General features: G+C 39.6%; 1 pseudogene; it reads left to right on the top strand.

Moving 5' to 3' along the window:
- Positions 1-21,580: 21,580 nt before the first annotated feature.
- Positions 21,581-22,196, top strand: LOC116884336 (annotated as a pseudogene).
- The last annotated feature ends 4,880 nt before the right edge of the window (positions 22,197-27,076 follow it).

The raw sequence follows: 27,076 nt of genomic DNA, 5'->3' as shown, positions 1-27,076 counted from the left end.
GGAAGGTTTTCAAGTAAAGAAATAAAATGTTTTCTAAGGAAACATTGCTGTAGAAGTCGTCTGCTGCTGCTCTTCATCCTGAGAAAACAAATGCTAATTTTGTGTTTAAACTGCCAGTTCACAGGGAAGTGATCTGAATCCCCTGTACCTCTGAGAGATTTTTATCTTTTACATATTCCGAGCCAACTTAAAATACTGTGCAATTACCAAACCCTCATATTTAAAATATGTGCTTATCATTCGACTCAGGGTAACATCAGCACACTGGGAACTGCATTCTAATTAATAAATCAGAGACTTAACCGCTGAGACATCACTCACACATATGAGATGGTGACAGTGACGCCTGTTAAAAATACTAGCATGTTGTCACTCTTCTAGGAAATGTGGAAATAGGCCTTTTCGGGTTTATTGGACTACATTATTTATCAATGTTTGCCTTTAATATATGGATTTACTCAACATTGAATGAATATCATATTTCTCCTACAACAGACAGCATTAATTTGTAACTCAGACAAACTGTCAATAGGATAACGAGCCCACGAGGGGGCATGCAATCAGTGATTTGTACCTAGTGGTTCCTTGCCTTGGGTTGTTTTGGGGAAAATGTTGCCTTTTCACTTTCATTCTTGCTCATAAGCATGAAACAAGCAGAGACTATGGGGAAAAAACGACCTTTACTCTGGCTTGATAGGATTTCCATAAGCAAGCTGCAACTTCTACCAATATAAGAAGCTGCCATACTCCAACACACAGGCAACAGCAACGGGAAAAGGCATAAAATAAAATAAAATAAAAGTGAAAGAATGAAAAGATTAGTTTACAAAGAAAGAAATTCTTTGAGAAAATGGGAAGGATACAAAGTCCCTGGGTTCTGGTGTGAGGAGAGAACAGAAGCTCTCCATGGATCCTACTTCCTTCCACCGTTCTCCCTTCCCTAGGTTCCAGTTGAGTAGAGAATGGAAGCTCTCCATGGATCCTACTTCCTTCTGCCATTCTCTACTGCACTTCTTCCCACATAGCTAGGTCCTGATATATGTTTCTATGACCATAAAACATGTCCATAATTGTTTTACCTGCCTCGAGTTTTCCTCAGACAGCTCATGCTATGGTTGCAGCAGCTGAACTCGGACACCTGGGCACACCAACCAGATTTAGAAGTTTCATCTTGGTGATTGATGTTCACGCAGCCTTCCTTGCATGAAACTGTATGCCTGGACACAAGATGGCTCCTACACTCAATCCCCGTATATGCCAGGCCTAATTCTGTCACCCTGATAATCTCCTCATATCTCTCAGATGGGCTTCTAATGAGATTTATCTTTTCATCTGGAGCTTAAAGAAATCCAGGCCTAAGGACAAAGAAAAGAGTCATAGAGATTACAGTCGTTATTTGAAGCAGCCGTGGTTTAGAATACATTTTGAAGTTAAATTAAAACACCGTAGCTGTCCTACATTCTTCCACTTGGTACTCCTGATCTGCGCATGGGCAATGCAGCAGAGGCTGCTGAGTTTTAGTTAAGCAGCCTGATGCCCCATGTAACCCATGGCCAGGAGCTACATTGAGCAAACAAGAGGAGATGCTAAGTAACTAAGGAACACATCACTTCCAAACTTGGGCATCCGAAGCAGTGACATCAAGAACTATGTAATACTAAGTGTCACCTGCACAACATTTGAACGCAATCAGTAACAGCAGAATCCCCTTTTCCAGTGATTACCCCCAGAGGGCAATAAATAAACAAACAAACAAACAAACAAACAACAAACAAACTGAGGAGAAATTCTGGTTAAATGGATTTAGGGCTGAAGGAAGAGAGTGATTAATTAAAAACAATTTCCTTGCAATTTCCTAGACATAGACAAATTTACTTAATCAATCTGCCTCTGCCTTGACATAAATGTGTTGTTTTTCTCCTAGTGAATTACTTTCACCTTGAATTTGATCATGAAAGAGATTGGCAAAACCATAGCCAAAAGAGGCAAAACTAGGTGAACAAAGAAACAACAACTTCCTTTTTTCCAGGTTATAGAGACCAACAGGATTGAAGTAAGGCAATGAACATCTGTTCTGAAAGGGGAAAAAAGGATGCCGAGCTTCTGGATGGAATTCTTCAAAAAGCTTGCAAATAAGTCATATTAAAGCTGAAGACCAGACCAGAATCCAGCAAAACTTCAGCCCTGTTCAACATACAAACATTTCCATTTTCATTTCTTAGGAACAGCCTGTAATTAATCCATCCAGCAAAAGATTGCTTCATAATGAATAAAAACCAAAAACAATTGAAAAGTGTTCCTACCAACAACTAATACATAAAAGTTTCATGGGATAAGGAAAAGACAAGTCTGGGTATAGACTACCAGGACTTCCAGGGTCAGTTCCAGAACACATTTTGTGGCAAAAATGATCGACATCTATCCCATGTCAGATTTAAGTCCCTATCGCCCAAAATAGGGAACCGATGACAGACCAAAGAAATGATTCTACCCAAGCCTACTTAGTGAACCACTGAGTTGATTGGCAAGAATATGAGTGAGGAAACAGTACTTACAGAAGCATCTGTAGCTCAAAGGCAGTGCAGTCACTGAAAATCCCACCCCAGCATGGGCGGATGACTCATGAGGCCTGTGGATGATTTCAGGCAGCTCAGCTAGTTGGACAGTCTCCATGAATAACAGAGACAGTAGAAGAATGACAGGCATGGGAGAGGCAGGATTTATGGCCCAGTTCACAGCATGGGATAGAATTGTATTCACAGGAGGATGAAGAAAGAGGTTGACTCAACGTGGACCTTGGGACTGATACAGAGATTTAGTGGGTTGACGGAGTCCCATGGTGAGGCGTGACTTTTATGTAATAGGAAAGTTTTTAGCAGATCAGAATGACTTAAACCAGCATGTCCATCAAGTTTACATGTTATCAAAGCAAGCAAGAGGGAAGGCTAGAATCGCCAAGCAGATAAAGGGGAAAACAGACATGGTTTTGGTTGAGCTGGGGTCCCTCAGGAAAAAACAAAAAAAAAAACCAAAGTCAAATGCCATGCTAGTGAACTTCTAAATGGTTTGGAATGTTGACCACAGTTTATGAAAGACTTAAATGATAAAAGAACACAAATGTAAAAGGTCACATCTGTCCTTAGGATGGAAAGCACGTTGTTGAGTATGCTGTGTATGTAGGAGGTGGGAAATGGTCATGCAACCTTAGACTCTGTCAAAAGTTGGGTGACGCTGATCGAATCTCAAGGGCAACAGTAGTAGCTTAGACTCTATCAAAACCAGGAAGCTTGATCAAGCAGCAATCTGGGCAAGCAAAAGCATGTCCCTTTACCTCCTTCAACCTGAGTCCAGATAAACATCACGAACAAGTCCCACTGAAATTGCATACCCATCCATTATTGATGATGTCAACCTGTTGGTCCTCAAAGGAAACTTCCTGTAAATGGCGGGAGTCATATGCAGAGACCTGTAACTGGTCAGAGCCCAGAAACGAAGAGACTAGATGGAGAAAAATAAGCACCCATAACACTCCTTCGAAGGACAGGGAATATTAAAGAAAACGTGGAAAGAATGTAAAAGCCAGCAAAGGCAGTCTCATAAAACCCAGGTAACCTCATGCCTCCTCCCCAAGGTTATGAAATCTTAACAGCTGCTGGGGAGAGGCTCTTCAACAAGTCAAGGTACCTGCAGGTCATGCAGAGCGCTCTAGGCGATGCAGTCTCTATGGATTGTGACTCTTGCTATGGTAGACTATGGTAGATCTGATTTTGAATTGTTCATGTTCCCATAAGTGACCCGTCACTTATAGTACCAAAAGAACCCTAATAAACTAACTGTCTCACTGAACTTGATTGGAAACATTTATTAAGTCTGCCATCATTGCCCTAAATAAACTAAATAGATATTTGTTCATGTTTTCCCAGGAAAAGTCATACAACACAAAATGTAACCCATGATTTTTATTAGTCTAATTTAATTCGAGAGGGAAAATAAATACATTTTATTTTAGTTAAATAAGTAGAGGTAGGGTTGGGGATTTAGCTCAGTGGTAGAGCGCTTGCCTAGCAAGCACAAGGCCCTGGGTTTGGTCCTCAGTTCAAAACAACAACAACAACAACAATAACAACAACAACAACAAAATAACCAAAAAAAATAAGTAGAGGTAAAATTGGTTATTATCAATTTTTGGGCGAAGAGTCACTTTCTTTAAGCAGTTAATGTGTTACTGTGTAATCATAGTTAAGAAGGCCTGCCACCCAGAAGGAAAAGGTAGTTGGGTAGCTCCTGTTGTTGGAAATAATGATCCGGACTGTTGTCATAAAGTATTCATCAAGCACCAGCATTGCTAAGAAATTTGTGTACATTGTTCATTCTCATTAGTGCACCTACGGTGTTATTATTTCTGATAATATCTATTGGTCATCTGTCTTAAATATCTACTGGCTTGTACATGTGGCAACTTACCTTACCCCTGTATTTGTATTGGACCCTTGCCAGATGCCAAACACTGCTTGGGCTACTGCTCAAATAAAAATAGAATGGAGCGTTAATACCTGCTAATGACAATGTTACAAAGTACAAAAGTATCACAGAGCCTGAGAGTAGTGAAGCCAGGTTAGCAGTCAGGAAGGGTCTTCTGGAAGCTGAAGTGGACCAAGTCGCAGATCAGACCGAAATAATTAGGAAGAACCAACCATGCAAAGGAGGTTGGACCTTCTGAGAAAGACAAAGGGCAGATAAATAACCATAAAGTTAAAGCTTCCTCTTGAGTAAATGACAGAGGAAGGTCTCCACATAATGCAAATTGGATATTTTTTAAAACATTCTTGCTACTTTCGATGAAATCTCTAAGAGGCTACAATGGCACACAAGCTAAGCGCTGAAGTAATTAGTAATAATGTTTCTTCCTCTCCTACAATTTGTCAAATCACGTAAGCTCTATCTCGGAGATTATCTGAACTCCCTTCTCAGCTCTGCTTACTATTACTACTTTAAACATGGTAGCTCAGAAGTAATAATCCAGATGCCCTATGCTTTATACATTATGCAAATTATATTTAATTCATACCATGAAATAATAGTCAGCAAAAATAGCAAATTATTAATTCGCACAACTTCAACAACTCTTTCATGAATTATGCAGAATGAGGAAGGCAATCTGAAGTAAGACAGGACCAAAGCCTTACTATGCCCTAAGCACATTTAAATGTGATCGAAGCATATAAATGCCTGGATTTGTGATTCATATTTACTTTACATTCTCCTATCCTACGCGAAATGTGTTTTATTCAGTAAAATATTTGATGTACTAAATATAAATCAAATAAATTCAATTCATTATCAAGAAATGAAGCAACCTGCAGAATCACAGCAAAAATTAGAAATCTTAGTGGGGAGATGGGAATTATAATTTTAGAATTACATGTAATTATATATATATTTTATGTATATTTTTATATTTTATGTTTATAAATAATGTGTTATATTTATATATAACACATATATAATTATAAAATTTATATATAATTATAAAATGTTATAATATATAACATTTTATATATTTATATACTTTACATATAATTGTTTAATTATATAACTTATATATTTATATGAATTTATGTCATGTAAATATAGATATTTATATAGAATATATAAATATAATTATATAAAATATATTATAAATATAAAACTACACATCATATATAAATGTAAATATAATTATATATCATATAAGTGTATAAATATAAAATGTTTGTTTTATATGTAATACATAATTTTAATATAAGCATAAAATATATGCTTTATATATAATAAATATGTAAATTTTTAATTTAATTTTAGAACTTAAAAACTAATAAAGATGCTAAGTTCATCAGTAGATTTCTTTCAAGGTGACAGGACTGAGAAACTTGATCACAGGTAAATGTAAATTACTCCGTCTCAAGCACAAGCAGAAAGTAAGGAAAAGAGAGAAGACAGAAGTGCGCATCAAATGGCAGCTGTACTGAGTTGCCCACTCTGTCACTTCTGTCAACTCCACAGGATTTGAACTCTGGGAAGTGGTCAGCTACAAGTCTATCCTCCCTCCCTGGGGTGGATGTTGGGGACTTTTACTCTCACACAGCAATGCACCCTCAGTTGATGTGTGGAGCTCTGGGATATCTGCGTTTACCTCTCCTTTTCAAAGTTATGGCCTCAAAATTCCAATTTCCTTGTCCTTGATAATCTTTCATCCCCAATTTTCTAACTCATTGAACAAATGGGGCTCATTTGGATTCCTCTCACTTTCGGGGAAAGTGTGCTATCTATCTTCTCCCAGGCTTTACAACCCCTGTTACCAAACATCTAATCTTCCGAAGAAGATGCTTCGTGTGTTTCCTCTGACTTTTATTTTTTCTTTTTGGACAGGTCAACTCTTGTCCTTATGATTCCAGATTTCCTAGAAACAGATGTCTGCATTGTGCGTATTTGTTTGGAGTTATGCCGTTGGAGCCGTATTTCTGCTGGAGTTTAATGTCATGCTAGAATCAAAGTCACTAGAGGGGACCTGAGGAGTCCTGGGAGACAGTCATTGCTTCCTACCCACCACTAGCCCCGTCATTGTGAGCCAGGGCGGATCCTGCTGACAGCTCTGGTTTCTGGAGGTTTATAGCACCGTAGTCCTCTCTAGAACCTCCCCAACGTTCTGAAGCTAGGGCAGAGTACCACGGCCAAGTCTAGTTGAGGTTTACCTGAGAACGAGTTTCCCCTTCATTTATTTGACAGAGCAAAGCAATGACTAGAATTTCATCCTGCTCTTCTCAGCCTAAGCGGGAGCTCACAACTACAGAAACTGCACACATTCAACTCAGACAAAATGGAGGTCTCCATCTCCTTTATGAACGATGACAAGTATTGACAGAACAGTTGGCTTACAGTAAACACCCAGCATTTCACCACAGCATTAGCAAGGACTGGTTCAAATCCTTCTAGTACCTTCTCCATCCACCCCAAAACTCAAAACGCCAATGACATCTCTCTCTCTCTCTCTCTCTCTCTCTCTCTCTCTCTCTCTCTCTCACACACACACACACACACACACACACACACACACACACACACACACCTGTTTATTGAGAGGAACATAACAGCTAAGGAAGAGCGCCCTCAATAGAAGAGTAAAATTAAATATAAAATCCACGTGGTTAATAACCTTTCTCTCTGCTTTCAGATTTCTGATAATCAGATAATTGCAGATTAAAAGACTCCACTCTGTCTTTCGAAAACATAAATAAAGCATTCAAATGCTTTCTGTTGATCCTCGGAGCAGAAGCCTGAAGAGAAATGACATCTAACGGGGGCTGCCTTTTAGATTGCATTTCCTGGCGCCTTGGCTGACTAAACGTTTTTAGATTTGTCTCCCCTTCTGTGCCTCAGCTGAACTCCATCTGAGCTCGAGCCGCCACCATACCATCGCACAAGCTGCAGGGCAGTTAGTTATTGAGGCAATATTTTAAATAAACTTTCCATGACAATGTCGTTCCGAATGTGGTTGTATGGAGGATACGCTTGAGTTTATTATCTGCTGATGGAAAAAAAAAATCACAAAGCATTTGCTAGACAAGAAGTCGGAGGTAACGTCGTGGTCCTGCTCTGTTCGCCTTCCAACAATTAAACTGAGTTTCTGGGTAAGATTTCAGTTCCCGTGGGAGGAGAGCACGCTCAACCACATTTTCAACAATAAGAGTGATGTTTTTCCTAGTTAAGCCCGTGTGGTTCAAGCACAAAATTTAATTAATGCAATTTCTTCTTTCCCAGGTCATTCCAGCTGAATTTACTTTGAATCTAACGACATAGAAAAGTCTCCGGGGAATTTCTTTTCAATGTTAAATGTACAGGGACAGAGGGCAGGGGAGAAGATGAAGAAATGGCAACCCATGAACGGGCACCGATCTTGATGTAGAATGAGCCATTAGGGAGTAATGTGTCCATTGCAACATTAGCCTTCTATGGTCATGGCTCCGCCGGCCACATCTGAGGCTTTTTTTTTTCTTTTTAAGTATGCAAAATTTCCTTCACTTTATTTTTATTGGATATTTTTTGGATATTTCAAATGTTAATCACTTTCCAGGTTTCCCGTCCATAAGCCCCCTACCCCATCCCTCCTCCCCTTCTTCTATGAGGGTGTTTCCCCTCCCCAACCAGACCCCTTTCCCGCCTCCCCGCCCTGACATTCCCTTATACTAGGGGGCGTCCAGCCTCGGCAGGACCAAGGGATTCTCCTCCCATTGGTGCCCAACAAGGCCATCCTCTGTTACATATGTATCCGGAGCCATGGGTCTGTCCATGTGTAGTGTTTGGGTAGTGGTTTAGTCCCTGGGAGCTCTGGTTGATTGGCCTTGTTGTTCTTATGGGGTTGCAAACCCCTTCAGCTCCTTCAATCCTTTCTCTAACTCCTCCAATGGGGACCCCTTTCACTGAGCCTTTCAACACAGGAAATCTTCCTTCTTTGGTAGACTGAGGAGTGAATGAATGAAGCTGAGTAACTCTCGATATTTTAACAGGAATCACGGGTCCTCTGAGAATCCGTAAGGACAAAAACCGACAAGATTTTTCCCCCGCTGCAATCTAAGCAAAACCGTAGTTGAGGTGACCCATATGGACAAGCTGAGTCACAGGTGAGGTGAGCGCTGCTGCTTGTCTACCTCCACAGCGTTAGACCATGCTGGCACCCTCGTTCTGAACGCCGCCCAGTGCTCTTCCTTATACACCAGGATGTATTTCCTTTCAGTGTCCGCTACTGAGTATCTACAACTGTTTTTTAAAGAAATTCATACTTCAGTAGAACAGTAGAAAAACAAAACAAAACGAAAACCTTCGAAGAGTGAAGTTATCGGTGGATAAAACCCCCAGGTTCACTGCAATCTGAGAATGCAACATGTACTGGAATATTAATTACAACGATGCTGATAATGGCATTTGTTTAATTAAATCCTCACAGAAATCCATGGAGCTAGCAACTGATTTTTTTTTTTTTCGTTTAATTTGGGCCAAGAAGCTCATTTACTTAGAGCAGTGAGAATTTTGGTTTCTTTAAAAAGCTCAGTTACGTGATGTGAATATGTTTTTGTTTTAATCCCAGGTGTGGGAATAGCTTGTCTATAGCTGTTATGATTGTCTTGAACTTTAGGAGGGGAATGATTATTGCCAGGTGCAGGTAGTTGATTTCTGGGGACTCCAGGGAGCCTAAAATGGGAGAGGCCCAAGAGGATCTGTGGAGGCGGGTGCTGCCCTGGCTGGTTGCTGCTGTTACAGTTTCTAGAGTGGTCATGAGCAAAGCGACAAGAAGTTGGAAATATCCCGACAACAAAGAGTGGACTTGCCCCCATGGAATCCAATGCCCCCAATCAACAGGGGTCTATGCCCCCTTCCCCTCTAACCTTCTTTCTCTCCTACCTGGTGTTGGGGGTTGGAAAGGATTAGAGTGGAATAAAGGTTGGAAGGGAGGTATATATAAGAACCCAATAAAATAGATTTTAAAATATGCTAACAACTTAGGCTAGGTGGAAAATCACGGCATGCTTGCGATGGGATTTGAACCTGGCACTAATAGAACAAGAAGCCATGATAGTAGGCTGGTCCTTTGCCAGTTATGTTGAAGGTCAGATCAACGCCAGTCTGTTTAGTCTATTTCCTTTCCTTTGAAGTAAGTGGCGAATTTAGAGAAGATGTTACAGGTGTGTGTGTGTGTGTGTGTGTGTGTGTGTGTGTGTGTAGTGTGTTTATATGCATGTACTTCCTTATATGTAGTTAATAGATTTCAAATCTTCCAAAAGCATGATTATAACGTTTTCAGAAGTGCCCCCCTTCCCCAGTGTGCATATCTGAGGTTAAGATTTGGATTTAGAATTTCTGGCTCAACTATACAACCTTTCAGAATCTTCTGTCAGAAATTCGCTCTTACTGCTATAGCTTCAGAGTATAAATTAATCCAGTTAGTATCTGCACTAAATTACCCAACACACTTTGTCATTCCCGCTTGCTTGGTTTTAATGGTTATGGGAAAGAAATGCTGTACTTTGGGTGACAGATCCTCAATTATGACCTGGAAAGGCCTTTTTACCTGGTGTTCTTGGAGGTAGATCATTTACCTCTGAGTCTAGCTGCAGTGTCTCAGACAATACTTCAGTAATAACTTGCCCTGTACACAATGTTGGGTTGTTCTTTTTAATGTTCACCTATAAGGAGCATCCATTGTCCTCTTGGGCCACAAGGGGCGCTATTGTTCACTCTCTTTCCTTGAATATGTATGCTGCTTTTGGTCATTGATTTTAAGAGAGCTGAGATTTAAGATTGGTTGGCGGTATAGACAAAGAACAGATGGGAACTTAGCCTAAACCTGGGACAACTGTACCTAGAGTGACTCCACACGCATGTGGAGTGAGGAGGTGTTAAGGCTCATTCCATGCTCCCGATTCTCAATAATGTCAATGTCGGCAGACAGACGGTTTCCTGCACCGTAAGGGTCATCGTTCTCTGATGAGCTGGGCACGCTATGACGAGCCACTATTTTAGATCTGGGCTTCTGTGGAGGGGTTTCCTGTCTTCACTTGTTTATAATCTGGATTGGCACTTAGAGTGGAGCTAATTTGGACTGCTGCACTCAGAAGTCATTGGCACAGAGAACAAGGGTATTGTTTCAGCCACGAAAATCTAACTGCTAGGTTCCCACTTCCTGTTCCCATTCAATCTTTCCCCATAGGTTCTTGAGCAACAGTTAACAATTATTCTTATTCATGACATTCTTTCTGTTGTCTTCTTTTAAAACGTTGTTATACAGGGCCTGCAGAGATGGCTCGGCTCACTGACTGCTCACCCAGGGGAACCTCTGCTTGAACGCTGGTCCTAGGGGATCCGTCACCTTCTGCTGGCCATAGTTGGTACTGCACACAGGTAGTGGGCAATGCATGCAAACACTTATTCACATTCACGGCGAATAAATCCTTAACAGTTTTATTATACAGCATTAACTAACTGCTCTAAGCATATGCCCTCTCCTAACCCACTAACCTCCCTCTTCTCCTCATGGCATTAGTCCCATTCGTTTCCTCGTTTTGCTTCTAATTTCATGTCATCTGAAATTACATGATTGTACGGATCTGTAATATCCAAACCGCGCGAACTAAAACAAAACCTTGTGATAGTTACCCTTTGGGCACCGTTTTAATTAGTTTAATATGGTTATCACAGTCTCGTCTATTTTCCTACAAATGAGTGTAGCCTCCTTCTTCTTTGTGTATGAAAATATTATACTGTGCACATAAGCCACACTTTTTCTCTCCTCCTTTGATGTGGACGCCTGGTTGAACGTTTAAGTCAGCTACTGTGAGTAGCACTGCATACGCACTGTTGTATACGCGTCTCCGTGATGGACTGATTTGCAGTGGTACATCTTGGTTCGTGTTTAAATTGATTTTTAAAAATTATACTGCATTTTATTTGTTTGCATGGGTGTTTGGTTTATGATCTTTTCTAAAGTTTTTTTTTCTAACTATCATTAATTGTGCATTTAACATGTGAGTTGGTTCCATATTCTTTTTATGTCAGTGCATATTTATTTTAATTAAAATGGAGTTAATCACTCTGTCCCATCCTATTTTCCCTTCTTCCCTCCAACCCCTGCCATGCCACTCACTCTCTCTTTGATTGACACATTTCCCTTGGATATTATTGTTATACACATGCGTGTATGTGCGCACACACACACACATCAACCTCTTAAGTCGATTTAGTGTTATTTATTGATATATGATTTTATGATTGACCCTGTACTGGATAACTCATTAAGAAGCTCATATCCTCACATTGACTCCCACAGCGATAGGACTAGCCTATTGTCCCACATAGCAATCTATAAGAATTCCTTTTTGTCAGCACCCTTTGTTATTTTATTGATGACTGCATTATGAGTGGGATAAAGTGGATGATCAGTGTGGATTTACTTACATTTCTCTGTTAGTGATTCTGACGTTTTAAAAATATATTTATTTGTGCATCATCTCATGAGAACTGCTCGTTGCATTTGCCATTTATTAGTCGGGGTTTTTTTTTTTTGCCTTTTTACTTTTGAGCTATTTATATATTTTAAATATTAATTACCTGTCAGAGGTATAACTGGCAAATACTTTCTCTCATTCTGTAGGCTGTATCTCCACTAGATTTTGCCCTTTGCTGTGAAAAAGTTGTTAATGAAGTCCAGTTTTCTAATTATTTGTACTGTCTCGTGAGTGACTGCAGTCCTCCTACTCAGAAGGTAACTACCGATGTCAACATCATTCATTCAGGTTCTTATGATATCTAAATTTTATTTTTATACATTGTAGGGAATCTAAGTTCAATTTTTACACATAGACTATCCAGTTGTGCCACCACTCTTGTTGAAGATGTTACCTTTCCTCTAGTATATGTTTTTGGACATCTTTATAAAACAAAGTCAGATGGCTTAGCTGGACATAGTGGAAGTTTTGCTATTACTCTTTGTTGAAGATTGTTGTCTTTTCTCCATTGTACGCTTTTTGGCGTCTTTATCAAAAAACCAGATAGCTGAGCTGGGCATAGTGGCTCATAACTTTAATCCCAGTACGTGGTAGGCAGAGGCAATTGGTATCTAAGAGTTCAAAGCCTGGCTGAACAACATAGTGAGACCCTGTTTCAAGAAACAGGGACAAATTCCAATGGCTAAATACTATAACAACAGAGGTGCATTTCTTGATTCTGTGTTCTAGCCCACTGAGCTCCTTGTCCATGTTTGTGCAAATGCCTTGTTACCTTTATTACTATGATTTTATAGTATTGCCTGGAGACTGCTATCTCCAGCCTTCTTCTTTTGGCTCAGAATTTCTTTGGATATCTGATACCTTTTATGCTTCTACAAAGATGTGGTTTGTTTTCGCTATTTCTGGGGAAAGTGATATTTAAATTTGAACGAAGATCGCTGCTTTATAAACTAAGAAATTTGCAGGTACATGGTTTGAGTTGGAAACAATCATTGAGTTAGATAATCCAGAATTATAAGGGAAGCCTGGCACATTCTTTCATATGTTGATGCTACCTTTAAAGCAGTAGACATGTGTGACTGAATTGGAATAACCATAGAGGAAACAAATAAATTGCTCAGGGCTTTAAAGTGATGGAAAGAGAACACAAGTAATATAAAGGGGACAGGGAGAATAATGGAGAAACAAAGAATAAGTCGTTGCACAAAAAGGCAGAATAAAGAAAGGAACACGTGGAGGAATCAAATAATACAACCTCTCATGTGGAAACCTACTGAAGAAGCTTCTTATAATACATACATACAAATATGTAGAAGGAGTTTAAGTGGAGTTACCCTATAACCGGAGAATGCCACTCCTAGACTCTAAAGGCTATAAAATAAAAAGTTCAGTGCCTCTGAAGTAAGCTACTTCTTTTACAGTTATTGATTAATGGAGGCGTAGAACCCTCCAATCCCAACCATTCCAGGCAGTTGCCATTGTTGTTGGTCACCCTCCAGAAGTTGCATTGTCAAGGACATACATCCACGTGGAGTCATAAGACGATAAGAAACCAAGCTAGTACTTACCTAGAAGTTAAATACAATCCACATCCAGCAGAAAGATGGGGCATCAAGTGACGGATGGGGCCGCTATCCCACAGCCAAGTCTCTGACCCATAATTCTTCCTGTCTCAAAGAAATGCAGGGATGAAAATGGAGAAGAGCCTGAGGAAAAGAAGGTCTAGCGACAGGCCCAAAGTGGGATTCAGCTCAAGGGGAGGCCCCAAGACCTAACACCATTACTGAAGCTATGGGACATTCGCAAAAAGGGATCTACCATGACTGCTCTCCAAGAGCAGACAAAAGAGTCAGATGCAGATATGTGCACTCAACCAATGAGCAGAAGCTGCTGACCCCTCTGGTTGAGTTAGGGAAAAGCTGGAGGATGCTAAGGAGGAGGGCAGTCCTGTATAAGGACCAGCAGTCTCAATGTACCTGGACCCCTGTGATCTCTTAAACACTGGATCACAACTAGGCAGCATACATCAGATGAGCTGAGGCCTCCAACATACATACAGCAGAGGACTCCCGGGTCTGCGTTCAGCCAGCTGAAAAATAGTGTCACGTGTGCAAAAGTGTCCTTAGAAAATATTACTTGATAAATTCTATCACTGAATGCAGTGCATGCTTGAGTATAGGACACAAAGAACTCAAACTACAAATGAACTGAAAGTGTCTCAGCTGGCTTGTGCTTATAATCCCACAATGTATTATGATGGCTGCCAAGGAGAAAAGTAATCAGTGATCTTACCTAGCTATGAACCTTAAGCATTCCAGTACCAGCCAGTTAGACAAGATCAGTCAACAGATGAGATGCCACTTGGCTATTATGGTTTTCGGATTGGATATGTGAGTTGACCAACAAGAGGGAACTCATAACATTTAGGCAAACCTCACCAAAAACTGGTGGCTGGAGAAACCATAGATTTTTTTAATTTATTTTTTATTGGATATTTTTATTTACATTTCAAATGTTATTCCCTTTCCCAGTTCCCTGTCCATAAGTCCCCTATCCAATCCCCCTTCCCCTTCTTCTATAAGGGTGTTCCCCCTCCCCAACCAACCCACTTCCAGCCCTGACATTCCCCCTATACTGGGGAACCCAGCTTTGGCAGGACCAAGGGCTTCTCCTCCCATTGGTGCCCAACAAGGCTATCCTCTGTTACATATGCAGCTGGAGCCATGGGTCTGTCCATGTGTACTCTTTGGGTGATGGTTTAGTCCCTGGGAGCTCTGGTTGGTTGGTATTGTTGTTCTTATGGGGTTGCAAACCCCTTCAGTTCCTTCAATCCTTTCTCTAACTCCTCCAATGGGGACCCCGTTCTCAGTTCAATGGTTTGCCTCTGTATTTGTCACGCTCTGGCTGAGCCTCTCAGGAGACAGCTATGTCAGGTTCCTGTCAGCATGCACTTCTTGGCTTCATCAATATTGTCTAGGTTTGGTGGCTGTACATATATGGGCTGGATCCCCAGGTGGGGAAGGCTCTGAATGGCCATTCCTTTAGTCTCTGCTCCAAACTTTGTCTCCATATCTCCTCCTATGAATATTTTTGTTCTGCCTTTTAAGGAGTGAAACATCCGCACTTTGGTCGTCCTTCTTCTTGATTTTCATGTGGTCTGTGGATTGTATTTTGGATAAATCGAGCTTTTGGGCTAATATCCACTTATCAGCAAGTGCATACCATGGTTTTTTCTTTTTCTTTTTTCTTTTTTTTTTTTTCTTTTTTTTTTTTTTGTTTGTTGTGTGTGTTTGTGATTTGGTTACCTCACTCAGCATGATATTTTCTAGTTCTATCATAGAGCTTAAGGGAAAACTTAGTACTCATGATTAACAAAACGCTACATAGATCTGTAGTCAAATTGTCTTTTAAATACATATGCTCGTATCTTAGCCTAATGCTCTTACTTTTGGTCATAGAACATTCTTTATGTAGCAAGTAACAATAAATGTGGAGAAAACTACCTGGTCAAAGTGTTGAAATTAAGTGACTGCTCACCCACAAAGGAGACATCAGCAGTGTCTCCTCCAAAGGACAAAGGGAATACCATGGAACAGAAAGATTATGAGAACCCAAAATTGAGGAGAGGTGCTGTGAATCACTTTCTGGCTATGACCTGGCCGTTAAAATCAAGAGAATGGATATATGTGACTAATTGTAGAACATGTATTGTCATAAAATAATATAAAAGGAAAGAAAAACTGGCTGGAAAATAGGTCACAGAGCAAGAGAAGGTGAAAGTGACCCCAGGATACTGTTTGTAAGTGCAATGTGTTCAGTAATGAAACTAAGCTAAAAAGTGTTACATAACACAGAATGCGAATCTCCAAGTTCATACTGTAACATTATGAAAGAAACACAAGGTCAGTCTAGTTTTCTTTCTCACTACTGCTGCGCTTTGCTCATCAATGGGATTGATCCACAGGGTTGGTTTCTGAGAATAAATGTGAAGTTGGCAAAACTAGTTCTCTTGTAAAATTCTGCTCAGGTAGGAAAGGGTGTTTGCCTCCTGCTTACATCCTAGACTGCTTATTTCCAGATCCTGTGCCAAATAGCCAGTCAAGAAGCATGACTGGAAAGGTAGACCTTGATCTCTGATGTTAGAAGCTTATCTTCCAAAGGAACAGGTGACTATGAAGTTTATAGCCTTGAAATAGTGTTTGAATAAGTGCCATTGGTCTGATTAGGTTCTGGGGGAATTAAATGCCTTTCCTCTGTGTGCTACTATTCCTTCTGAAGCACCTCAGGTCATTTTGGGCAACTTCAGTTTTCAGGGATGATGTTTTCTAAATATAACAAAATATAAAGTAGTATTGTCTTAATATTGTTCTCTGTGTGATTTGTAGTCTGGATATATTCTTTGTTTTTCTTCCATTTTTATCCAGAATTCAACAATTTTTAATTAAATAATTATATTGATATAAATTACACACCTGCCTTAAAGGATAATAGGGTAGTAGTAGCCATCATTGCTATTAACATTATCATCATGGACACTCTCACTCCCAAGTTACCCAATCTGATGATGTTCTTGAGAAAACGCTAATTCCATCCACCTCAGTAGACAAGGAAGATAATTTCTGAACAGCTATGTTTTTGCTATGCTGTCCTAAAAAAATAAAGAGGTATTCTTTAATTTAATTCTGAAAACAACACTCTTCTTTTTGGTTTCCTTTCTCCCCATACTTCGGTGTTCTGGGACAGCCTTAATTGCTAAAATTTGTTTGCTTTTCTAGTTACATACAACATAACCTAATTTTTCCTTTGATGCATGAAAGTCAATGCCCCTGTTCCTTAGCAGTCAGTGTCATTGGGAATCTGGTGTATGGGCTTCATGTAGGAATAAGCATTTATGGGAATACTTGCTTATGGAAAATTTGTTTATATTTAAAATTATCAATATGTAGACATGATCAAATAATGTAGATATAGGTTTGTATTCATTAGCATATTATGTCCATCTATAGAAGGCAGCTTCCATAATGAAATTTAGTTACAGACTTGTCAAGTGTTCTTATTCTCTGGGTTGACTTAGATGAGTATCTTTTGGATGGGCAATGATCTTTTTATTCAGATACATTCTTCCATTGAAAGTAACTGATAACAAAGATGGCATACGTTTAAAATATGTAATATTATTTGATACTTCCATATGATATGACTAACTGGTTATCATATGATAATTAGCACAGCCATCTTCTCACGTGTATCTTCACGTGATTGTGTGAAATGCTTATGATCTAGTCTGCCCGGATTTCAAGGACATAATTCAGTATTTTCAACAAGCTGTACTTTATCTCTTCAGAATGTATTCATACGCTAATATTTTTAGTTCTAGCTTTACCAGGACTTTCTGGTAGGTTTACCCTGGCCTTAGCTATCCATCGTCATCTAAAGAACTTTACAGAAGAATAATTATAATAATTATTTCATGTTCAGGGCATAGACGGATGTGTGTTTGGATGAAGGACGGTGGCTGTTTTGTTGCCATGGTAAGATGTAACATCATTATCTGCTCCGTAATGCATTGACTGTGCCCAGGCCACTTTGCTAAGTGTTTATTTCACTGCCGTAACTACCACAACTGAGCTTTTTGCTTTAGGATAAGAAATATAAGGCCCAGAGAAATAGAAAATACGTCCAAAGTCACAAAGATGGTCAGTGACTAAGATTGAATCTGAACCATGACCTTAATTTTAATGGTCAACTCAACACAACCACGAATCAGAGAGAGAGAGAGAGAGAGAGAGAGAGAGAGAGAGAGAGAGAGAGAGAGAGAGAATCAATGAGATAGTATCCATGTTGGGTTGGCCTGTGTTAACTCTTTGAAAATTTTATACAATAAATTTGTACCGTATCTACCTCCACTCCTTCCAGAACACCTCAAGCTTCCAAATCCACTTCATGCTTTCTCAGAAGAGCAAGATGACTGGCCCAACAGCCTGTCTCTGCTCCTTTGGTTCCCGTTACCGACCGGAATCAGCATGCCGGACTTTTCATAGGGACTCTAGGGTTTCTTGGGGGGCGGGCTTTAAAGATTGTTTAAAATATTTTTATTGGATTTTTTTAAATTTACATTTCAAATGTTATCCCCTTTCCCACTTTCCCGTCCTTCCCCATCCCATCCCTCTCCCCCTTCTTCAATAAGGGTGTTCCCCCACCCATCAACCCACCCCTTCCTGACTCACTGCCCTGACATTCCTCTACAGTGGGAGATCCAACCTCAGTAAATCCTACATCCAATAGAGGGCTAATATCCAGTATATACAAAGAACTCAAGAAGTTAGACTCCAAAGAATCAATAACTATTTTAAAAATGGGGTACAGAGCTAAGCAAGGAATTCTCAGCTAGGGGATTTTGTACATAGTAGGCAGTTTATCAGCTGCGGAATTTCAGAGATAGTAGGTGGTTTATCAGCTGAGGGATTTCATACATAGTAGGCAGTTTATCAGCTAAGCCAAATCCCAGCCTTATTTAAAACTTTTAAATCTCGCAATGCAATTAGGTCTCAATATCTCCACGTTATACTTTTGGCTTTAATACATATTTTCTATCTCTTATGCTTTCAGTTTTTAAAACGTATTCTCTGCCTCACCCCTCTGTATCATTCTGAATGAACTATATAAAGCAGTTTGAAACAAAGAGAAAATGAGTAAAGAGAAATATATGAGGACAAATCACCAAACAGAACAGAACCTCAGGTGAAGTATAGAGGAGACACATCCTGAAGACTCTATATACTACAGTCACCTCTGTGACTTCGTATTTTATTAATGTGTATATGTCAGTATATATTAGCCAGTGATATAACTTTGTTTCAGTCTTGGAGAACTTTTATATTAATTTCATAAACCGTCCACTATGCATTTGACTGATAAGAACTTAGATGGTTCTCAGTGTCACAAGGGACACTTCTTTTTTTGATAGAAGGCCTTTTGCCGACTAAAAATATTTTCTGATCAATAGCAAAGACTATTTGCCTGTGGGTTTCTGGCTCAGAGATTGTAGTAAGGGCATCTGTGGCCCAATAACCAGACACCTGCCTTATATATTGTGTTCCTGGTATTGCAGTCTACTGCATAGACTTTAAGCAAAGGCAAAATGAAAGAAGAAAAAGAAGACCAAGAAAGACTAGATTCTGATAAACCTTGGCTTGTGTGCCCTTTTCTCTTCCAGAAGATTTTTCGATATCCATAGCCAAGCAATTTTATTTTTTATTAAACTTTTAAATGAAAGTGTTTATTTGAGTCTTACGGTTTCAGGGGGTTGGGGTCATTACCGTGAAGGCATGTATTGCCGGAAGCAATCAAGCACATTCATATTTGATCCACAAGTAGGAGACACACAAGAACACTGGAAATGTCTTCTAAGACCTCAGAGCCTGCCTCCAGTCCTACTTCTACTTCAACAAAGCCACATCCCCTAATCCTAATCCAGTTCCACTAATAACTGGAGACCGAGTTTTCAAATATCTGAGCCTATGGAGCCCACTGTCTTCAAACCTTTACCAGATCTCCTTGCAGGGGCATCTTCTCAGTTTCATCTATCACAGGCATGGTGGTTGGGTGGGCAAATCCTAAGGTATGATAGGCATATTTGAGGAAAACAAAATCCAGTCAATGATGAAAGCAGGTCAACACACGATGAGTGTATCGTGGTGATGGTCATACAGGGGGAAATTTTATTTTATTTTATTTCATACTATGACTTTATTAAACCGTAATAACTGCATGGTTGTGCAGTTCTTATGTGCCGGACAGATTCTCTCTCCTTCTGGGTCTTACAGATTTCATTTAAGTGTCAGCTGGCTTGTGATCATAAGGTTTCATGGCTCAAGTCATCTGTTTTTATTGGATACTTTGTTATTTACACTTCACATGTTATCCCCTTTCCCGTTTTCCCAACCATAAACTCCCTATCCCGTCCCCCCTCCCCCTTCTTCTCTGAGGGTGTTCCCCCTCCCCAATAAAAGTGAACTTTATTCTTTCTTACCGTCATGTAAAACTCAATGATGATGTTTCAGGACTGTGAAGCAATTCGTATTTTCTTAATCAGTCAGAATCTTCAAGAAGTAAATAATAGTGGAGACCGTTTAACAAAAGGAGTATTTACAGAGGTGTAGGATAGTTAAAGGTACCAGTGGAAAAGGAGAACAATGGCCAGTTCCATCATCCAACAGTGTTACCATCTCTTATATGTAGGGATAGAATATGGCTTTCTCTAACCCTCAACTAATGGGCAACGGTAGGAAAAGGTCTGGCCTAGAAGAAAATGTGACTCTACCGAGAAAAACAGTCTCTGGCAGAACAGAGCCTAGAGGCTATTGATACACATTCTGACTTCTTGCTTATGTATACACAGACCTCTGTTGGTTGCTGCTGCTCTCCATTTAATACAGAGTCAGAGAAGGTAGCTGCTGCAGTCTACCAACTCTGGCATTTGAGGCCTGCACACACTCTGCACACACTCTATAACCCATAAAACCCTCCCCTGTTTTTGGCATGGTCTTGTATATCCCAGGCTGGCCTCACATACCCTGTATAGCTGGGGGTAACCTTCAATTTCCGATCCTCATGACTATATTTCCTAAACACCATTATTACAGGCTTCTGCCACTACAGCTGGATTATGTTTTCCTGGGGGGTAGGTGTCAAACCCAGAGTTTCATGCATACTAGAGAAGTAGTCCACCAATTCACTCATACCTCCAGCTCCTGGAATAGAATTTAGAACGAGTCCTGAAATCCTAGGAGGTCTTGGAATTCTTTGTTTCAGCACAGAAGGTGGCGTACTCTGAACCGTTGTACCTGACCCTTGGCTTGTTACAAGCATGTCAGTGTTCATGATCTTTAGGAAACTGACAGTTCACTATGTATTAGTTAAGTGTACTTAAACATGTTATTTATTCTTTTTTAACCTTATGTTTTGAGCCACTATATTATGGACAGTAATCTGTGTACTGTGGAGTTATATTTTAAAGGAATTAGATGCTTTAGCCTGGATTAACAACAAATATAATTTCACCTTTCTTTAGAGTCAATGGGGTACATATTAAAAAGTGATATAACTGAGTCATACAGGAGTTCCACTTTTAAGTTTTGGGGTAAGTACCACACTGATTTCCACAGTGATGGGGTAATTTGCATCTCAATTAGAAGGGTACGTGAGTTCCAAACCAGGATTTTTTGACTTTTACTTCCCTAATGATAATCATTCTGACACGCATGAGATTAAATCTCAGTGTGATTTTGATGTTATTGCTGTGAAAGCTCTGCATGTTCACACACACACACACACACACACACATACATGTATGTGTGTCTACATGTGTGTGTCATCTGTACTTAATCTTTTGAGAACTGTTTGTTCGTTTCATCATTTCATTTATTGCTTAGATTAAAATCCACCTAGATATCCACCAAGAAATGAATTAGACAACTTCGGGGCAAGCAACAGCTAACGGGCACTGGGCAACTCTGTGCCTCCCAGAGGAAAATCAACTAAACATGGGCAAAGGAGATCCTAAGAAGCTGAGAGGCAAAATGTCCTCATATGCATTCTTTGTGCAAACCTGCAGGGAGGAGCACAAGAAGAAGGACCCGATGCTTCTGTCAACTTCTCAGAGTTCTCCAAGAAGTGCTCAGAGAGGTGGAAGACCATGTCTGCTAAAGAAAAGGGGAAATTTGAAGATATCGCAAAGACTGACAAGGCTCATTATGGAAGAGAAATGAAAACCTACATCTCCCCCAAAGGGGAGACCAAAGAGAAGTTCAAGGACCCCAATGCCCCCAAGAGGCCTTCTTCAGCCTCTTCTTGTTCTGTTCTGAGTAACCCCCCCCCCAAAATCAAAGGCGAGCATCCTGGCTTATCCATTGGTGATGTCACAAAGAAACCAGGAGAGATGTGGAATAACACTGCTGTGGATGACAAGCAGCCTTATGAGAAGAAGGCCGCCAAGCTGAAGGAAAAGTATGAGAACATTGCGCCTACAGAGCTAAAGAAAAACCCGATGCAGTGAGAAAGGGGGTGGTCAAGGCTGAAAAGAACAAGAAAACGATAGAAAATGAGGAGGAGAATAAAGAGGATGAAGAAAACAAAGATGAAGAAGATGATGATGAATAAGTTGGTTCTAGCACAGTTTTTTTTCCTTGTGTATAGAGCATTTAAACCCCCTGTATACAACTCACTCCTTTTAAAGAAAAAAAAACTGAAATGGAAGGCTGTGTAAGACTTGTTTTTAAACTGTCCAGTGTCTTTTTGTATAGTTAACACACCACCAAATGTGTTTTAGCTGGCCTTGTTCTGGTGGTATCTTCAATAGCCACTAACCTTGCCTGGTACAGTCTGGGGTTGTAAATTGGCTTGAAAATTAAAGCAGGTTCTTGTTGGAGCACAGCACAAATTAGTTATACATGGGAACAATAGTCTGGTTTTTGTTTTTTCTTTCCCTTTGGTTTTATTTTTGTTTGGTTTTTTTTTTTTTCCATCTTCAGTTGACTCTGATGCAGCTTATAAGAAGACAATTGTTGTTCTGTTCACTGAATACCACTCTGTGATTGCAAAAAGAAAGGAATTCCAGCTGTTTTGTTGACATTCTGAATGCTTCTAAGTAAGTACAATTTTTTTATTAAAAAGAGAAGTGGATTAATGAAAAATATGGTTTATACACTGCAGAGTGGTATTAATCCATGAAGAACAAAATCATGTCATTCTCAGGAAAATGGATGAAACTAGATCATCATTTTAAGTGAAATAAATCAAACTCAAAGACAAATGTCACATTTTCCTGTCACACATGAAATGTAGATTTAAAATATGTATTAAGGTTTGTGAGATGCTTCAGCAGGTGAATTCTGGCTGTGCAAGCCTGACAGCGTGAGCTTCATCCCTGGAACTCACTCAAATTGGAGAGAATGACTCCACAAAGTTGTACTCTGACATTTTCAAATACACCATGGTCCGCACGCCTTTGCACATACATCACACCCACACGTTCACATTATATACATCCATATATACTTCACACACATTACACATATACATACACATCACACAGACATATATCACACGTACAGCACACATATCACACACATACATGTCACACACATTATCTGCAAACAAATCACATTCATGTCTCACAGATATCACACAGACATGATGAACACATATTATATACATAAACATCACACATATACATCACATAGACATATATCATATGTACATCACACGTATCACATATATACATGTCATATATACATCATACACATCATACATATCATGTATATAAACATCACACACATAGCACACATACACACACACATTATACACATAAGCATTACACACACATCACACAGATATATATCACATGTACATCACACACATATCACTCACATACATGTCACACACACATCACACACACATTATATACATACAAATCACACTCACATCTCACAGACATAACACAGTCATGAACATATAGTATACACATAAACATTATACACACATGCATCACACAAACATATATCACATGTACATCACACATAACACACAAAAACATATCACACATCAAACACACATCTCATGCATATATATTCACATCACAAGCACACAACATACAAATAAAATAATGTCAATAAAATTATATATCTGTGTGTTTGTTTGTGTGTGTGTGTGCACATATACATATAAAAGAAAAAAGGACCGGCAAAATGTGGAAGGGTGGACAAGAGATTGTAATAGGGTTAATATAAGTAAAATATACCCCATACATGTATTGAAATGCTTTAATGGAACCATCAGTGTGTGCTAACGAAAGGAGTAAGGTAACTGAAAATCTCACCAAAAGCCCAAATGATTACAGAAGATACTTTTCTGTTCCCGAAATAATAAGTATTAGGCCAATGTGAAGTAAGCCACCAATTTTATAAAATTGCTTCTCTCTCTTTTGTGGGAAAGTTTAGTAACTCCCTGAGAAGATGACTGTTGCTTATGAAGGATACTTTCCCCCCTCAAAGAGTTCTCTGTCCTGGGGTGGAAAATAAGACAGTCTCCCCAAGCCATGTCTGGAGACATACACATAGATTCGAGACAGTACAGCTTCCAGAAGTCCAAAGAAGTTTTCACTGAAATGAATCTGCTTTCTTTGTAACACAACACAACCAACTTCTTTTCAACATACACAATTATTTCCCAAGCCTGGAAAACACTCTTAGATAATTGAATGACACAAGTTAAACTGGTGGGTAGACAAACACAATCTTTTAATGAAAGCCTTCAACGTGAAATTGAGCCAAGGCACGGTGTCTGTGCATGGACGCGTATTAAGTGGAGCCAACACAGATTTGCCTTAATAGACACTGATACTGGGGCAGATACGGGCATAATCAAATCCAGAAGCCTCTTCGATTTTTCATCTCAGTGTATGCACCCTAATTAAAGCCATATAGACGGAACTCTAGTTTTACATAACCGACGTCTGTGCACCACTGAGGAAACCTGTACTCCACTCCTTTAACCAAATTAGAGAAGCTAACCGTAATGGATACACTTATTGGGCGGGGTAAGAAATAATTTACTTAAACCAATATTAGAATCGAAACCAATGTATCTGTATTTCAACCACAAACATCCTCCCAGAGCATGTCGTTGTTGTATAAATAGATACATATTCATCGACAGCATTTCATATTCATGAAAAACCAATGGATTGACCACATTCAGCAGACACAGCAGAATACTCTACTTCCTGCTTCTTCCCCTTCCGTTTCTAAGCATGACGTTTATAAGAAGACATCAGTGAGGACTGGGTAACTAAGGGTGGTCCAGAGACTCCTGTCTGTTGGGGGAAGGCTGGGACTTGGTGGCCACAGAGTGTGATGCAGATTTGCAACCAATTTGCATGTTTGGGGATAAACCACTCACGTGAGTTTTGTCTTTTCTCATTTGTACAAATGGAGATAATACTTTCTCAGTACACAGGGCTTCTTAAAGAGTAAGAGGCAATAAGCCAACATACTCGGAAGAGTTCTTTTCATCCTTACGTGAGCATGATTGTTGCCAGAAAAATCCCATGACTTCAGATACAATAAATGGCCGTCAGGAGCCCAATTTACTCATAATTTAGAAATAGTCATACCTAATTCCATTGTTGGGTATTTTTCTTTTTCTGTGGCGGTTTAAGATTGGAATATTCTGGGTGGCCATTGATTATGTTGGATTTACTGCGTAGTAAGCCTCACAGCACATCTCTTTGGCCTTTTCTGCAGACAAGTGTTACACGGCCAAGACAGAAGAGCAGCAGGTGTCAGCCGTGTGTTTTCTGTCACTCTTCACGGACCCTAAATTGGTAAGAAAATGTAGCAGGGTATGTTTCCCTAAGTAAGAAAATAAAGAGCATATAGTTTAGAAAGTCCTGAATAAACAATGGGAATATTCTAAAGGAAACCAAAATGGCTGAGGCCACTTGGAACAACATCTTAGAAAGAAAAAGAAAGAAAGGAAGAAAGAAAGAAAGAAAGAAAGAAAGAAAGAAAGAAAGAAAGAAAGAAAGAAAGAAAGAAAGGAAGGAAGGAAGGAAGGAAGGAAGGAAGGAAGGAAGAAAGGACAAAAATGCTAGTCTTGCACATACAAAGGCGAGAGAAATGGTTACTAAATGGCCCAGCTCCTCATAGATGACCAATATCTACAGATGTCAAACCGATTATGATAAAAAAAAAATTTAGTCTCTGCACTTTAGTGACATTGTTATTTGCAAAATAAATGAAATGATCATTCAGTACACCTTAAATATCTAGTGTTACACACACACACACACACACACACACACACATACCCCTCTTCTTTTCTTGTTCCCTAATATTGCACTAAAAATCTGGGTGTGGTGACATATGCTTTTAATCCTGCAACTTGGGAAGCTGGCATTATAGGATTTGCAAACTGATACTGGGCTGGGCTACATTGTGAACTTTGTCTCAAAAAATACCACCACAAATGTACTAACAATGGCTCGTGGGTCAGGGATGTATGTCAATGGTAGAGTACTTGCCTAACGTGTGCAATCTCCTATGTTTGATCCTCAGCTCTGAAAAATAATGTCGAACATAAAACACCACCACCAACAAAAGCAATAGACTTAAAACAGGAAAAAGCCCTTCCTCATCTATGCTAGAATTCTGCCCAGTCTTTGGTGCCAATTAGAAATCTGGTGTGTATCCCAAGGCCTGTCAAAGGGCATGTGCTACCATGGGGATGGTTCTTGTGGTTCCCCAGGTCGTTATGGGGACAGAGCATGCATACACCATGTATTGGATTTTTAAGTAACACCGATATCACCACCAGAATCTTGGAATTAGCTTAATCTTTGAATGTCAAATAATCGAACACATAAGTTTTTCTAAACTGGAAAACAAAAATGTAAAGAAAACAAAAATGGGTATAAACTTACAAAATGCAATTTCATAATTTCAATTTGTATTGTGATTCATCCAGCTGTATGAAGAATGAACTCTTGTTGTTGCTGCTGCTGCTGTTGTTGTTGTTGTTGTTTAAAGGAAACGTCCAAGAAAACATCAAAATTGAAGTATCTGTCATCCACTCCTTTCAGCTTTCAGTGTAGTGACTTAGTTCTGGCTGGGTGGGTGACTGATTTATGTTCAGTTATATGAGCTGTTCTGCAGCCAAGGCTTGGTCTTCAGTCAGTCCAGTGGGGGATAGGCACACACTTCTGATCCTCAAACAGTTGGTCAGGACTGTTTGCCCAGAAGTTTAGCCGTCTCGGTGGAAGCTGGGATAGTTTGTGAGACACATAAGACTAGGGTAGAATGATAGTGCTGTGACTGCTACAACCTGGTGAAGAAACTTGAAGTTATATTTCAAAATTCTGGTGAGTTTAGTGTGCCAGTGCAATTATTATAATTGATTTAGAAAGGTTATGCAAATTAGAAAATGGTGTGTGTGTGTGTGTGTGTGTGTGTGGTGTGTGCATGCATGTACATGGTTATATT

The sequence above is a fragment of the Rattus rattus genome, chromosome 15 (genome assembly GCF_011064425.1).
Source record: "Rattus rattus isolate New Zealand chromosome 15, Rrattus_CSIRO_v1, whole genome shotgun sequence".
Taxonomy (NCBI): Eukaryota; Metazoa; Chordata; class Mammalia; order Rodentia; family Muridae; genus Rattus; species Rattus rattus.
The sequence above is the reverse complement of the archived record's forward strand: the minus strand, read 5'-3'. Positions and strand labels throughout refer to the sequence as shown.